This window comes from Fundulus heteroclitus, chromosome 7 (genome assembly GCF_011125445.2).
Source record: "Fundulus heteroclitus isolate FHET01 chromosome 7, MU-UCD_Fhet_4.1, whole genome shotgun sequence".
Lineage (NCBI taxonomy): Eukaryota > Metazoa > Chordata > Actinopteri > Cyprinodontiformes > Fundulidae > Fundulus > Fundulus heteroclitus.
In genome coordinates, this window is record NC_046367.1 from 2,873,131 (window position 1) to 2,890,963 (window position 17,833).

Below are 17,833 nucleotides of genomic sequence, written 5' to 3' on the forward strand. Positions count from 1 at the left end.
ACCTACTTGGCAATAAACTTGATTCTGATTCTGATTTAAGGTGAACTTTGGTTCTTTAACTCAAACAAAATGTTATTTCATCAAATAATGTTTTGTTTAACTCAAAACAGTTTTTAGGTAATTAGTTAAAGCTATTTTCAGACAGATTTTCTGTAACATTACTAGATGCAAATCTATTGTCTCATTAATAGTATCCTATAAAACAGGACATATTAGAGGGGTTATAAGTCCATTCGGAACTGGGAATGCTTTACCATCTGCTAGAATATGTTAGGCACTTGTTAATAACAAATAATTATATACCAAGAATAGGTTCCAAATTGGTGCAGCTCTTTTTGCATGGAGTTTGCATTTTCTTCCCATGTATGTGTCTGTTTTCTCTGGATACTCTGAGTTCTTCCCAATATCCAAAAATATGACTATTAAGTTAAATTGGCCCCTCTAAATTGCCCCGAGTTTTGACTGTTCATGTGCATAGTTGTTTGCCCTGTACATCTGTGTTGCCCTGTGAAGGACTGTCAAAGTACCTCACCTCTTGCCTAGCAACCCTGTGAGGACAACAGATATAGACAATAGATGGATGGATGGATGGAATATCTAATGACAAAACAGTTCCACATTTTTAACAAAATCTAAGAATAATCAAAATACACTAAGATAAACTGAAATGTAAATAATGTTTATTAAGTCAATTTGTATTGTGTATGTAAAGCTAAGATTTTTTTCATAAAATATTTTGGTGGCAAAACTGGCATCAAAAATGTGGTTTGACTTGACATTAAAAGAAATTCCTCATTTGACAACATGCTTCCAACTGATTCATCCTGGGTATTCACATCTCCACTGACCACTCCTGGACATTGAGGGCTATCGCAAGAATACTACGTGAGTATAAATGAGTCAACTCCCTCTAATTGTTTAAATTTTTACATTCCCAGATCTACGGGAAGAGGAGGAGGAGTGGCAACCATCTTTCAGTCTGATTCATTAATTAGTCCTAGGCCAAACTGTTGTCTCTCTTGTTGTGTGTGTGCTCTGTCTTCTCTAACCCCCAGTCGGACGAGGCAGATGACATTCTGACCCTGACGTTCTGACGTTCATACTGACCCTGGTTCGGGTTCTGCTGGAGGTTTTCACGTTAATGGGGAGTTTTTTTTTCTGCTGTCGCTTAATGCTTGCTCAGTTTGAGGGACTGCTGCAAAGCAATGGACAATGCAGACGACTCTCCCTGGAGTGAATGCTACTTGTCGGGACTTTGATGCAATCCACTGGGTTCCCTTATATAGTGTGGTAGTGTGGCCTCGGTTTTCTTTATCCATATCTTTACACAGGCGTTCTCTATTAGCAAAGCTGCGTGCAGACCGGGAAGCCGGTAATAAAGAGGGAACTGTGCAGTTGAAGCAGTACACGGAGCTGGATAGATCGCAGGTGTAGGAGCGGCAGGGCGGCGGGACATGGAGGACTGGTCGCCACGGAGATGCATCCAACTGGTCGCCATCGAGGAACGGACGACCAGGTTTTGGAATATGAGTGGCAGGATTCCTGCTGAAATTCGCCTGTGGCCGTGGAAGACCAGTCGGCAGGTGACTGGAAGGACTGAGCGACGGAGAGGACCGCGCCCCCTTTGGGCTAGCTAAGAGACCATTTGTCCTTATACAGACTTTTCTATTGACTCTGCCGCTCCTTACTGCCTTACATTTTTTTACTGACTCATCCATTTTTTTTAACAAATCATTGTTAACTCTTATCGGCTCGTTTTGTTAAAGCCCTGCCCACAGTCCTGCAGTTTCTATCATTAGGCGCCCGCCTATGCATTGAAAATGCATGGCGGAGGCCTTATACTATGCACCTAACAAGGGTTTCTTTATTTTTTTTATTTTTTAATTTTTATTTTTTTCCCAGTGTCCTGTCTAGCAATGTGGCAATAAGAATTGATGTCTTAATGCCAAATAGAGCTCGACAGATTTTGCATTCACAAGTAGAGCAAACAGCTTTCGCCATAATGCTCCGCTTGATTTGTGCATGTAAATAGCTTTATTGTGATTCCTGCAGGGAGAATTTCAAATTATATGGACACTACAATGGGAAAGTGGGAGAGTAAAAGAAGAACAAGAACAGAAAAAAAGAAAGAGAAGAGGTGAAAGAAAGAAGAGATAAAAGGAAGAGAATGATAAAACGTCCTCTGTCTGCTCCATCACCTGGAAAGAGACGCAAAAAGAACAGCCCAACCAACGGACATAAAGCAACAGATACAATCGAGTAACACCTTGATACCATTGCTAAATGTATTTTTATTTAAGCTGACATGTGTAATGTGATACCTTAAAAAGAAAGTGAAAGAAAATAAATAAATAAATTATAGGCTTTCTGTATATAAGTGAACATTTAATACCTGGGACCCAGCACCTGTGGGAGTTTGTGAGAGTGCACTAGTTTAGGTGAAAATTATACAGAAGGAAATGGCTCGATAGTGGTTGTGGAGAACCAAAAAACCGCCTTCCCCGAGCACAGAGGCAGGGGTCAGGAGACCCATAAACCCGAACTCCCAAAGGGGCCCCCAAAGCAGTACGCCCGAGAGGGGCCACCACAGGAAATCTGCAACCCCCCTCAAGGAAAGAGGAGAGACGACCCCGAGGAAATCCCCCAGCCACCGCAATGCTGACGCCCCCAAGAGCCACGGGACGAGCCCGTGGGCTCCACCGGCAGCCAGCCGCACTGAAGAGGTCCTGGCCATGGGCCCTGGGGGCCAGGGGCGCCCCGCCCCGCGGCAGGGGCCCCGGCCGCCCCCCGGGGGGCCAGGCCCCGCGAAGCCGCCCCCGGGAATGGGCCAGCACCCACCCGGGAACCTGCCCCAAACCCAAGGACCGTCAATGCGCCAGAGGGCCAAGGCGCCCGCCAGCGCAGCGGAAGAGGGCAGGACATGGGGGGATGGGCTACGCACCTAGCGGAGACTTTAGATGTTCTTGGTAGAGGGAGCGGACCACACCCATACCTGGGGAAAAAAAAAAAACTCATTCACACCATCCCTCCCTTGTCCCCCACTCACCACACACAGATTTAAAAAAAAGAAAGACGCTGTACACACATTCCCACATAACACTCGCATCTAAGGGTTTCTTTATAATAATTATTATTAGGCGCCTGCCTTGCATGTGCAAATGCATGGGCAGGGCATATTACTATTCACCTCAAACTGACTCTTTATTCTTTATTAGGCGCCCGCCTATGCATTGAAAATGCATGGCGGAGGCCTTATACTATGCACCTAATAAGGGTTTCTTTAATATTCCATTTTATTCTTCCGTCACTGTTAATACAGCCCGAACCGTAGGTTGTACCCCCACAAACTATATATCAAAACGTGCGTCTCGACGCCGTGAAGTGTGCTATTTATACTTGACGCCATTTAAAGTTTCTGTGGTGACAAAATTAACCAAAAACCACTTCTCAAAACCACTTCCTACACACAGTTGACCTCTCCATAATGCAGAGCTCAGCATGACAAATTTTTTTGGTACAGTGGTTTAGGTGTTGGGCTGGTGCACCAAAGGTCGCAGGTTCGCAACCCGCTGGGGGTACCCAATATATATATATATATATTTTTTACAAGTAACAAATAAATAATTTGAACAACTGATATAAATGAATGAATGATGAAAAAATTCCAACAGCAAGAACTACTGCTCATTAGCAGGCGCAATATGGACTTTTCAGCTCTGCACCGTCTCACATCAAAAAACAACAAAGTTTTCCTGAAGTTTTTTTAATCTATTTTTCACCGGACTTTTTCTTCCAAAACTGCACCGCGTTGCTGCGCAATAGCACACATGAGTTTCTGGACCTTCGGAGCTATAACAGTGATACATTTATCGCCGATATTCCCGTCATCCTAGAGATCTCCAGAACACTGGATCCTGCCGACTTCTCCCGGCCGGGTGGAAGTGCAACTCAGCCGGCGACCGGAACATAAACAAAGCCGGCTTAACCGCGGAGGAGAATGCGTGCTAGGCTAAAGCTAACACCACACTGGCTATCTTTTCTTCCAAAACTGCACCGCGTTGCTGCGCTATAGCACACATGAGTTTCTGGACCTTCGGAGCTATAACAGTGATACATTTAACAGGTGTTATGGTAGCTGGTTGCGCTGCTGATAATATAAAGATGAGGAACAGAGCGCACCAGTAGAGGGGCGGTAATGATCCTTTTGGATGTGGTCAGCACCCATTAAAACATGAAGAAGAAGAAGGGCGCACCACTTTTAAAACAGAAGAAGAAGAAGTGGAAGTTCGTTGTCATAAACGGTGATGCGGAGCTGTTATGGTAAGTGTGTTAAACGATTCAGTTTTTTTGGATCGGGCTGATCCTGTGATAAATGTTCGTGTCCAGGTTAAAAAAATAATCAATAAAAAGTAAGACAAGACCACGAGTTGCTGCTCACCCGAGTAAAAGACACTCAGATAAAATGTAACAGAATGGTTGTAAACTCTTTGTAAGGCGCTAATCTGGTACGCTGGTTCTCCAGGGCTCAACAAGAGTTCATCTAAAGATGTTTTAGAACTGATTGGTGACCTTTAGTTTATATTTCAGAAAGTTAGTTATAAGTATTATATATGTTTTTTGGATACAATCCAGGTTAGCACCCGAACATCCCTTTCAGACAGCTTCCTCGTGCGTCCACAGTTAAGCCGGGCATACACTGTACGAGTTTTTCAGTCGTGGTACTTATATACATCTCAAACTGTGCGACGGAACCGCGGGGTTTAAAAGTTCACCGCTCACGATCTGTGTACGGCGCGACACTCGGACGCGACCAGAGTGCTCACACCATAGACGTATGTCTATGGCTCACACTGTACGTCCGAACGTAGACAGAAGAAGAAGAAGAAGACGGAAGAAGAAGAAGAAGACGGAAGAGGAAGAAGAAGAAGACGGAAGTGTCGATGGCTACTGTAAAGAAACGCGCTGCTTTGGCAATAAGTGCAATTTTGTGTGCAGAAAGCCCTAAAAAGAAAAGGCGACGACGTATTTGGACAAAGATATGGCTGAGGAAACGTGACATCTATGGTCTGTCTGTTTTACAGAAAGAACTTGAGGTAAGCTGACGTTGTGCACATTTAACACCCCAGCCTTTTCCTCTTTGTTTATCAACAATGTCACGATAGTCAGTTAAATGCAGAAATAAATGTTTGGTGTCTATAGCCTGCTTTTGTTATAATTAAGCTACTGTTATGCTGTGAATTGCATACCTTATCACCAGATGTGTGGATGTGATGTCGACCTGCTTTTTATTTTCACTGATTGTCTAAACACTAAACATGTTTTAGATTTGCATTGCATAAGTCATTTTCGTTTGTGTGGCTTTAATAGCATCAGAAGTATGTAAACATAAATATTCAAAGTTCTAAGTGTGTGTATTTAATGACAGCCCTATCTATCAATAGGTAGATGATGTGAAGGGATTTCGGGAGCTTCTGCGGATGTCGGTTGAAGACTTTTCTTATCTCCTGGAGAGGGTGACACCACACATAATAAAGAAAGACACACACCTAAGAAAAGCCATCAGCCCCAGGGACAGGCTCTCTGTGACCTTACGCTTTCTGGCAACAGGTAAGTGTATTAAAAAAAACACTTCTGCAACACTGCTCATTACATTTAACAGAGGTGAACATGATGCAAAAAAAAAAAAATCCTTTAACCACATCACATTATAAATCACTTCGCCCAAGTTCATACAATTACAGCTACTAATGCCCAGTGAGTGGACATCTGTCCTTTATACTACCACTTTATTCTATTCTAGACAAAATGAACATGACAGCAGTCCCATGTTGGCATCATAATGCGATAGCTACTGCTATTTTGCAACACTTTTCCCTAGATGGCCTTTTTTCAAAAGTGCCACTAAAACTAATAAGTCATTTAAAATAGCACAACTTAATATTGACAACATCTAAAGGCATACAGTAAAATATAAAAACATCTTAAATTATTACATGTCTTATTTTGGCATAACCAGAGTTGTGATTTAAAGTCTTACTAAAACTGGTAAGACTTTAAATCACCAGGAAGTGAGTTCCACATTACATATCCTTGTATCCCTTTTTATGACACAACACAGATAAATGAGCTCTGTTTGAAAAAGGTTGGTGACGCCTGATCTAAATCTACCTAACTATTTAAACCACTTTCTTTATTTTGACAGGCGAGACCTTCAAGTCATTAGGTTTTCATTACAGGATTGGAAGCACAACACTGAGTTGGATAGTGATGGAAACGTGCACAGCCCTCACTACAGTGCTGCGTGATGTTTACTTGAAGGTAAATTTCTGTTACAGCTATTTTTATACTGCTTAACGGTTTACTGAACATTTTTCAAATATGTTCCACAAGTAAACCAAATGTCATTCGTTTTTTTCTCCAGTCTTTGTGAAATGTGGTAAAAAAAAACTGTGTTTAAGACATAAAAACATGTTTTCCAAAAATGTTTATTTCATACATCATATTTTGTGTTCCACAGACGCCATCAACTGACTCTGAGTGGACGGCCATTGCCAGAGACTTTGAAAACAAATGGCAGTTTCCACACTGCTTAGGAGCAATAGATGGGAAACATGTATTCATTTAACCTACTCGCAACAGTGGAAGCATGTTTTATAACTACAAGTCTAGGTTTTCCATCATACTCATGGCAGTTGTTGACGCAAACTACAAGTTTGTGTATGCAAGCACAGGGACACAAGGAAGGGTGTCTGATGCTGGAGTGTTTGCTCATTCTGACCTTAGAGATGCTATGGACACATGCACACTGAATTTCCCCCCCGATGACTCCCTGCCAGGCACGGATAATGTGATTCCCTACATGTTTATTGGTGATGATGCGTATCCCCTCCGACCAGATCTGATGAAACCATATCCCTTTTGGAACCTTAACAACAATCAGCGGATCTTCAACTACTGTCTTTCCAGAGCACGGCGTGTTGTGGAGAATGCTTTTGGAATTCTTGTGAATCGGTTTAGGGTTTTCAGAACAACCATTTGCCTGGATCCAGACAAGGTAGTCACCATTGTGTTCACATGTCTCTGTCTCCACAACTTTCTCCGACAGCAGAGGTCTGAGGCCTACGTACCACCTGGTTATGTAGATTCAGAGGATGCTAACAACCAGCTGATTGAAGGAGCATGGAGGAGGGAGGGGGCCCTTCAGTCCATTTCAGCAGGCCAGGCACGCAACCCATCAATGGAGGCAAAGAGACAAAGGGAGGTCCTCTGCCAATACTTTGTCTCACCTGCAGGAAGCGTGTCATGGCAACAAAACATGGTGTAGGTTTTGGAAACGATGTGTCGCCTGCAATTTTATTTTAAACTTTACCAATTATAAAGCCTACTTAAACATGTTTTGAAATATTAAAACAAAGTAGAAAACACTACTGTACATTATTGGGAAATAAGTGATTTACACATTCAGAAAAATCTTTTTTTACAAAATGTGCAAACAGTGCTACATTCAAGTAGATGGCACATCAAGAACAGTTCGACTGTTCTCTTTCGTACCCCGGACAAACCTGTGTGTAGAAACTGAACATGTAGATTAAAACAAATCTATGTTGTAAAGAATAAACAAAAACTATTAGCTTCAGATATTTAGAGAAATGCAAAATGTGGAAATTCTCCAAAACCGAAGTGGTTTCTGTCACATAAAGAACATTGATCTCTCTAGACACATTTATTTTTTACAAACCAGCTAATCAGAATTTAACATTGTTGTAAAAGACATAGGCTGGGTAGATGGGGCCTGGTAGTCTTGAGAGGAATACAATGATGGCCTAGGCAGCTGACTTCCTGCCTGTGCTTCCCGTGCATCATAAATCAGATCCATGATTTTTTTTAAGCCTTGCAGACACTACTTTGTCTTCTATGATTCTTATCTCTGTGGCTACTTGCTGTCCAAACAGCTCCGAAGGGTCGCCAGTAGATGAGAGAGTTTTTTGTACTTGCTGGAGCAGTGAAAGTTTGGTCATTTCAAGGCTGTGCTGAGCAGATTGAGTTTTTTTTTTTTTGGACCCATTGTTTTTGCACCGGCTGACATGTCACAGGCACACTGCTTTCCTCTTCTGGCACTGACACTGGACTGGTGGTATCTGAAGACACATCTGCTTAACTTTCCACAGTGGATGGATCCTCCTCTCCCTCAAAAGTGTCCTCTGACTCAGTGCCAGGCTGTGGAAAAAAGCGTAGACAGCAATCAGAATAGAGTGATTACAATGAAGTAACAAGTTTGATCAGTTACTCCAGTCAGATCATTTTACACATAATTATTAGGTGCAGGTTGACTGTAGTGACTTATTTCAACCTCAAGGTGTGTGAATTTGTACATTTAAGTGTGCATTTCTTTGGACTTTAACATTATGTCCATTATGTCCCCACCAAAATACCTTTTTTGCTGTGGTTATATGAACTTACTCTCAGTGTAGATTCAGCATGTCTGTGAATGATGTGACCCTTCAAAAAATCTAAGTGCTTCAGTATCCACTTCTGTTTTGGAGTCAGTGGTTTCTGGGCACTGCCGCTGGGCTTGGGTTTCATCAATTTTCCGTATTGCGTCCGGAGTGATGCCACACGGGTTTTAACCTCATTCACTGCAAAAGAAAAGTATATTTTTTCACGTATATTGCCACTAACTGTCTTTCTCTCTTTTTTTTTACACACACACACAAAAACAAAAACAAAACTAAATGCTTGGTCAAGACAGGAACGTACCAGGTAGCTGTAATTGGGTAGCAATATCGACCCAACTCTTCTCCCTTTTATTCCGGTTGTGGTAGCTTTGGGAGCCAACATCAAAGAGACTGGGGTGAGCTTGCCAAAGTTCCACGAGCTGCTCCTCCGTCGACTGACTCCATGAAACACGTGTTGCCGCCATAGTTCTGTGTTGTGTTCTGTGTTGTCCGAGAGGAAAACAGAAGCAGAATCTACTTGTTTGCGCGTGCGCACTGTGCGAGGTTGGGGGAAAAACGGCTTGTAAACTGTCGTAGCTTTGCTTCACCAGCAGGATGTGCTCACGAAAACCTCACGACGGCCGACTGAATTTCAAACATGTTTGATTTTCACCGACCGTCTGATTCCTGATCGGGAGGTAGTCGTGAGAAGCCAGTCCCCCCTCCTCCCCCCCTGTAAGATCAAGCTGAAATTTGGCCCGATTCAAAAAATGCATGCACGACTGAAGAAGGGGAAAAACTCGTACAGTGTACGCCCGGCGGTATGCTGACATTACCCTGGACACCGTGGCTCTTGATACATCACAAACACTTGTACACTTGTACAGAGACAATACAAAGTGCTTTACATGATTAAAATATAGCAAAATAAATGCAAGTAGGAATAAAATGTAGATAGAAAATAGAATAAAAGCAAGTAGAGATAGAATGTAGAAACAAAGAAGAACATTAAAAACAGTAAAACAGTTTAACTAGAACAGTCAAAGGCAATTGTAAACAAATGTGTTTTTAATCTTGATTTAAAAGAACTCAGGCTTTCCGCACTTTTACAGTTTTCTGGAAGTTTGTTCCAGATAAGCGGAGCATAGGAACTAAATGCTGCTTCTCCATGTTTGGTTCTGGTTCTAGGTATGCAGAGTAGGCTGGAGCCAGAAGACCTTAGTGGTCTGGAGGGTTGATACACTGATAACAAGTCTGTAATGTATGTAGGTGCTAAGCCATTTAGGGATTTATAGACTAACAGAAGTATTTTAAAGTCTATTCTCTGAGATATAGGGAGCCAGTGTAAGGACTTTAGAACTGGGGTTATGTGCTCTACTTTCTTAGTCTTAGTGAGGACGCAGCGGCGTTCTGGATAAGCTGCAGCTGTCTGGTCCACTTTTTAGGCAGACCTGTGAAAACACCGTTGCAGTAATCAATTCTACTAAATATAAACGCATGGATTAGTTTTTACAGATCCTTTTGAGACATTAGTCCTTTAATCCTGGAAATGTTCCTCAGGTGATAGAAAGCCGACCTTGTCACTGTCTGTAAATGCTTTTGGAGGTTCAGGTATGAGTCCATCACTACACCAAGGTTTCGGGGCTGATCAGTGGTTTCTAGCTGAAGCGACTGAAGCTGTGTGCTAACTTTTGATCTCTCCTCTATTGGTCCAAATATTATTACTTCAGTTTTGTTTTTATTCAATTGAAGAAAGTTTTGACACATCCAGCAAGATGTGCACCAACAATTTGTGTTCCTTTGAACTCACCCATGTCACCCATAATGTTGTGTGCATTGCGATATTTTGAGCAAAACTGTGCACTTACCCTGCTAATTGGACCTTCACACTCTGCTCTTATTGGTTCAATGTGCAATTAATGATGATTGGCCACCAGGCTGGTCCAATTTAGCCATGAAACCTCCCACACTAAAATGAGAGGTGTTTCAGTTTCATTGTCCAACCCCTGAATATAGTGTATTTCACTTACTGAATTGAGTTACTGAAATAATTGTCTATAATTTTATTTATTAAGATTTAATTCTAGTGTTTATGTAAGGCAGAGGTTACAAATGTAAACGTTACAACCTTTTGTTTGGACCGTTTTTGCCTTTTCATCTTTCTATTAGAAACGGCTCTAAGAGAAGAGGTGGAAACAACGCCCCCAAAATGATGCTTGTGGCCAAAAAGTGTATTACGTCAGTAGTGGTTTAGGACTACCATAGCAAATGAATGGCAAACGTTGACTGTCGGCAGTTGCCAATTAGCTCATTAGCTGAGTCTCAGATCGATATACGCAGTTTGCATCTCTGCAGACACAAAGTTTTCCCGATCGGCAGGTTTTGATGAAGACAAATCCTTTTTATTCAGAAGATTTGATTTAAAATCCCCAAGCGATGAGAGCCTACGGTGCCTCCCATGCAAATGCATGGAGGCACCTATTACTATTCACCTCTAAACGGACTATTTATTAGGCGCCTGCCATAGCGTTTGCAATGAGGAGGTTCGCACAGCACTGCCTCCCATGCAAATGCATGGAGGCACCTATTACTATTCACCTCTAAACGGACTATTTATTAGGCGCCTGCCTTGCATGTGCAATGAGGAGGCAGTGCTGTGCGAAGCACAGCACTGCCTCCCAATGCAAATGCATGGGCAGGGCCTATTACTATGCACCTCTAAACTTACTTCTTTATCAGTGAGAATGCTATACAGCATTCTCACTTATTGTTTTCCTGTTTTTCTTTATTTTTATTATTATTATTATTATTATTATTATTATTATTATTCCGTACGTTTTCTGACTTCTAACTACTTCTGCATTTTTCAACCGATTTCAACCATTCTGGTATCAAAACGTTCAGCTCCTTCAGGACATTACTGCTAAGATAAGTACTTAGAGTGAAAGAATTATTTTGATATATCTTATACTTTTTCAGCTAGAGCGATTTGTTCGGGAACCTTTTTAGAGGATTTCTGAAATTCGCTAAAAATTCCTTTTATATCATAATATTTTACGCCTTTATTAAACTTTTTTCAGCAAAAACCGATAGCTTATCTTCTTCCCCTATCCGTTACGAAAAAAATGCTGAAAAAATTACGTCTTTACCATTTACGGAACAGGAGATATGCAGCGTTGTTTGAGGCAAAGTTCTCCATTATAATCCAATAGCAGCCTCTGACACAAAGTGTCTGCACTTCGGGAGACTGGCCCGCTGCAGCTGTGTCAGTGAGTTTCCATGACGACGGAACTCTGAGGGCCAGAGAGAGAGAAGCTCCATTCGGATAGAATGGCAACTTTCAACATCCCCTGCAGTGGCTGTGATTAATGTAGGAGCCTGAAATTCGCACAGTCACTTCCTCTTAACATTTTAAAATTTTTAAGTGACTTTCAGCCATGTGTCAGTTTTCTGTGCCATTTTGGATTTCACATGCTTTACTATTGGGCCTTTGCTTCCAACAGGACCTGGCATGATGCCCAGACACGACCCAATTGGCCAATACAGCACCACCCACATGTGAGAAATGGTGCTACACGTCATTTTGGTCAAATGTTGAGTTCTGGGCCCAGATGTGGTGAGGCTGAGTTTCTAAAGGAGGCCAATCTGACCCATGAACTTTGGTCACGTTTGGTGACATTAAGTATTGGCACCCCTATTTGAGGCACTTCCCAGTACAGGATTTGGACCAAACTAACAGAGTACACTCACCCAGTGATACCAAACACAAGCATGTTAGCGGCTAACGGTTAGCATGTTGCTAACCGGAAGTAGCTCTAGAAAGGTCTCACCAACTTTTGCTTCACAGAGTCTGTTCTTACTTTAGAGAGAAAACTCCACAAGAAATTTGGGCTACGTCGCATAAAGCACCTCCAAGCTATGAAGTGTCAAACATCCAATGCTTTTCAATGGGGGACCAAACCCCTTATGGTCCCAATAATGCATGCTCATACATGGCTCTCCAGTATAGCTCAGATGGAAAGTGCAGGCTTTCCATGCAAGAGGTCATGGGATTGATTCCCGGCGTGGGAGACTAAGAGTTTTGTATTATAATCCCCACATTGTGTATATTAAAACATGTGTGCTCATCCCATGAAGTATTTTTTTGTACCACCCGCCATTTTGAGTTACCATGGCAACGTTATAAACAACATTTTTTCTCCCTATTTGAGGCTCATCCCAGTACAGGATTTGGACCAAACTAACAGAGTACACTCACCCAGTGATACCAAACACAACCATGTTAGCGGCTGACAGTTAGCATGTTGCTAACCGGAAGTAGCTCTAGGAAGCCTGTACAAACTTCTGCTTGACAGATTTGGTGAATTTTAGGATTTTCTCCCTTTTTAGGCACTTTTCAGTACAGGATTTCAACCAAACTAACAGAGTAACATCACCCGGTGATACTGAACACAGCCATGCTAGCGGCTAACCGTTAGCATGTTGCTAACCGGAAATAGCTTTAGGAAGGTCCTACCAACAGCTGCTTAGCCAGAGTTCTTCAACCTTTACAGACAGAGAGGGCTGTAGCTGTCAGTGAGTCTCCATGACAACGCTGCTAGCAAGAGGCTCCTAGGAGGTCCGTTGACTTAACATGGCACCTTTCAACGGCCGCTGCGAGGGCTGTGAAGACCGTAGGAACCTGAAATTCGCAGTGTTACTTCCTGTTGCTATTTCTGACGGTACGGTACGCACCAAGTGGCAGGCGCCTTGCTAAATTTCTTCAGAAATGTTTCTAGTTTATTATTAGGCGCCCGCCTATGCATTGAAAATGCATGGCGGAGGCCTTATGTTATGCACCTAATAAGGATTTCTTTATTATTATTAGGCGCCCGCCTATGCATTGAAAATGCATGGCGGAGGCCTTATATTATGCACCTAATAAGGATTTCTTTATTATTATTAGGCGCCCGCCTATGCATTGAAAATGCATGGCGGAGGCCTTATGCTATGCACCTAATAAGGGTTTCTTTATTATTATTATAGTACTGTTAATACAGCCCGAACCGTAGGGTATACCCCCACATACTATATATCGAAACGTTGGTCTCGACGCCGCAATCAGGGCTTTTAGTACTTGACGCCGTTTCGACTTACATTTGGAACAAAATTCGCAAAAAACACTTCTTAACACAATTGACCTCTCAATAAAGCTCGGCTGAGCACGACACCTGTGTTTTGGTCGAGTGGGTTAGGTGTCGGGCTGCAAAGCAGAAGATCGAAAGTTTGAATCCAAGCTGTGCCAATTTTAGAGAATTACATTTTCACCCAATATTTCATTTCCCTTTGGCTTTAAAAAACGATTTTTCAATTTAAATCAATACAGTTCACCTCATGCCTTTAACTTTTTTATTCACATATTTTATTTTTTCATGCTACATTGAAGTATTTAATCATGTTTTAATAACACCAATTTTCCATGCTGCTTCGATGCAGACCTTCTCCTGTTGGCTGTTGGCTCATTAGCAGCCTCATTTGTTGTGGTCTGTTGTCATTCACACAGAACAATAAACCGTGCCAGCCGACATGAGTTTTACAAACGGCAAAGCTTTGTCTTAAGCAGTAACGTGCCTCTACTCCGCGCTGCGTTCTCAGACCAGTGTGATGCGTTCCCGAGCGTCAGAAAGCTGCATTCAGGAGCATGGGACATTTCTAATTTACAATAATATATATTTTTTTTACAAGTAACAATTAAATAACTTGAACAACTGGTATAAATGAATGATGATAAAGGAATTTATTTAACATGTTTTGGGACAGTTTGTATTCAGACGTTTTAAGAAAACATTAAAGTATTTTATGTATTGTTTATTAATTTATTTTATATTATACTTAATCTCCTCCTTTTCCTGTATAATCCTGCCTCAAGCATTTCGCTGGCTCTCCTTATTATTGTAAACTTTGTAATGTAACGAGAGTTCAGGGACATCTTACAATCAGGCTTAGGCTACTGGAGGACATCAGGGCCAGTTTTTCTCACTCTACTGATTTCTACTGTTGTCCAGTTTTGCATTGCATTGCATTGAAATGAAAGTCACATTTCCTGCCACAGTTGTTTGCTGCTTCTCCACCGAAGCCAGGCCTGCAAGCTCTCCACCATCAGCCATCACTTATCAGTTACCCTCCTTCACTGCCTTGAATTTTAGTCATACTCAAAAACTGCTAGTTGAAAGAATAATTAATTTCATTATTATTTTCTGTTTAAATATCCAGTCATATTCACCGAATTAGAACATCTTTTTAGAATGTTTTTTAGTCTGAAAATGACAAGTACCTTTTGAAATTAACCTTAATGCAGGTACCAAACTTGTCCTTAAACCACAATAATTGTATTTATTTTACCACTATACTGTACTATTTTAATCTTAAATCTTATTTTTATTAGTTGGGATGGTTGCCAGCACAACACTGCATTATGTCCTCGTGACAGAAATCATCGCTAGAAAAATGCATTATCATCATTCAACAATGATTACTGAAAAAGACGTACTTCGTTCCTGCAGTTCCTATACTGTCCACGAGTGGCGCTGTGTGAGCAGACAACAAGCAGTACTCTTTGAGTTCCGGGTCAGAGGTGAACTCCTCCGTCTTGTGGCTGCTATTGCTTGCTGTGCTGTGCTGTGCTGCCGTTTTTCCTAAATTACTGAAGGATATTGTTGAATCAAGTCCAATTTACCCAGACGAAGGGTGTTCCATTGGGTGTTTTTCTTGCAACTACGTGACGGTGAGTCGTTTATTTAATGTCGGTTTTATATTATGGTAGAAATGCGGTGGCTAGGCTGCACCATAGACATAATATAAGAGTAGACGCGTCATTGGGCACAGACATATATACGTAGACGCGTCACAGGGCGCAGGTTCGCACGTCAACGTCACCGCCATATTGTATGTGGCAGAAAAAAGTTGAGTTCTGTTATAGACCCTTTTCACAGTGACGTCATGCAACTTCCGTTCTGCGGTGAAGCAGGGTATCTTTACTTCCGCTTTCTCCGCGAGCAGTGTTTTTACATAGGGAATTCACACAGTCCCTCACCAATCTACCCAAATTCAGTTTGGGAGACATGCACAGACTGGTACAAAAGCTTTCAGCCACACAAGCCTCCAGACTCGACGAAGATGACAAGTTCTTTGTGGAACAATACCTTTTCGATTATGAAGGTAAGAGCTTTGTCTTCTTAGCTCTGTTGTTAGCATAGATGCTAGGATAATGGTAGCTATGCTACCAACAGGACTTTTGTCATTTATTAGTTTTCTATTTCTCCATTATATTGCTACGCTAGCTTTATTGCTATATCAGCTTATCTGTTTCACAGCTTTTAGTCAATGAGTCACACCAGGGATATAGTTGATGTATAATGTTGAGCCTTTCTTACTTTGTTTTGGAACAGTGTCAATACTGTTGGCCACTTGGTCACAGCTATATGAATAAAAATGAGGAGCCTCATTCCCTCCCGTTTTTTTTTTTTTTTTTTGTGTAGTATTTTACTGAGGTTGCAGACTTTGCAGTATCCCACAAAATTCCTCGGTGGGTTCAGTGTGTTTCTCAGTCTCGTCAGTAGATCTGGAGCCTCAATTAATAAAATAATTCTGCCCATTCCTGTTAAAACTGTGATAGTTTAGGACATCATAGACTGAGAAAGACGCTGTCAATAATGTTGAATGCACACTGCATGCACACTAATAATCAGTTAATTATAGTATTTATGGATTATGCTGCTGTCGGGGCAAACCCCTTGTGTCCTATACTGTTATTTTTCAGGGAACTGACAAAAAAAACATGGATTTTAAAAAACTTCAGACATCACACTTCATATATTTTAGTTATTTATTACATAGATACTTCATAGCAGCTCTGTCCATTTTACCTTTTACCTGTCCTGTTTATCCTGCTGCCTTGCTTCGGTTCCCCTCTGCCTTACAGAAGAGCCTGCTGCCGAGCTCTGGTGGGTTCTCCCCTGAACTGTCAATTCTCTGCCGAGCTGTGGACCCTGCTGCCTGTTCCTGGTTCCAAGAAGTCTCTCTCCGGGCCGTCAGCTCCTGCCAACACCATCACCCTGTTCCCGTGCAGTTCTACCTCGCTGGTTACATCACCCTCCATCCCATCAAACCTTCAATAAAGACTTTCATTTTAAGTCCCTTGTGTGTGGTTCTGGGTTCATCCATAGACAAATTAGACTTAGACAACTTTATTTGTCATTTTGTATGCACAGAGTGCGTACAGAACGAAATTCCGTTTGCATACAGCTTGAGAATTACAGTAAATTACAGCAGTGATTTAACAGTAAACAATTGAAATGTAAACAATGCAGGAGAAAGAGACAGTGTGCGATCACAGTGTACAGGTGAGTATTTTTAAAAAACATTTGTATGTGCAGAAATTAATTAATTTTTCGGATTAATTTCCTTTCATTAACAAATTGATTTTGACAGCTCTAATAAAAATGTACATGGTGAGCCACTGAAATTATCTTGGGAAAAGCTAAATAAACTTATAACTCAATTATCTTTAAGAAAGAAAGATGGAGTTTAATTTGTTAAAGACCACTTGCAGAAACATAGGTCTCCTCGGAAGAGAAGTGCTGACTGCAGGCGTAAGTGCTGCCACGAAGGATTTTAAAATTTGGCCCCTCGTCTCTTCTTATTGCCGTCACCCAACGGGCTCCAGTCTGAGCATCAGCCGGGAAGTCATGAACACTGAGATATGGAAAGTTTTTTTTGTTGTTCAGGCACTGTGGGACACTGCAGTAGCGGTTTCTCTGTGATTGTGCCATGCTTGGTGGATATGATGCTGCTGAGAGATGGACACAAGGGGAGAAAAAATAGATTAATTATAATACTAATAAAAACCTTTATTTAACAAGATAAACTCCTATTGAGATTAAGATCTCTTTTTTTAAAGGTTGATCTGACTAAGAGGTCAGCAGCACATGTCATTACTAATACAGTATAATAAAACAATTTCAGGCTTCTACTTAAAATATACAGTATTTTGCACAAAAACTAAAAAAAAGTGCATTAATGTAAGTGCAAATAATATTATGAAGAAAATTCATTATAATACACAAAATTCAGAAACAGAAGTACTGTCCAATAGACCCACAGTCATTTTTTTTTAGGAATGAACAAAAAGATTCAAATGGAATAAGATCTTTTTAATTCAGTGACTGCAAATATATATAACACGTCACCATAATCAAGTAAGGGGAATAATGTAGCAGATAAATGTCTTTTTTTCACTCAGTAAACAAGATTTATTTCTATAATAGCAAAGCTACAGTAATCATTTTATAACATCTACATCAGATTAATGACAGGTAAAGTAAGCTAACAAGCTGCTGCATGTTAGCTTTGATCTTAAT

The 17,833-nt window shown here is 41.3% G+C and overlaps 2 long non-coding RNA genes across 2 annotated transcripts; one reads left to right on the forward strand and one right to left on the reverse strand.

Annotated features, from left to right (window-relative positions):
* The first annotated feature begins 5,000 nt into the window (after nt 1–5,000).
* On the forward strand, nt 5,001–6,286 carry LOC118563583. The gene is made up of 3 exons (XR_004931280.1): nt 5,001–5,093; nt 5,442–5,607; nt 6,203–6,286. It is a non-coding gene; the product is annotated as an uncharacterized LOC118563583 (long non-coding RNA).
* A 1,771-nt stretch (nt 6,287–8,057) lies between these two features.
* On the reverse strand, nt 8,058–8,811 carry LOC118563584. Its single transcript, XR_004931281.1, has 3 exons — nt 8,758–8,811; nt 8,461–8,636; nt 8,058–8,217 (listed from the first exon to the last, which is right to left on the reverse strand). It is a non-coding gene; the product is annotated as an uncharacterized LOC118563584 (long non-coding RNA).
* Between the last annotated feature and the right edge of the window lie 9,022 nt (nt 8,812–17,833).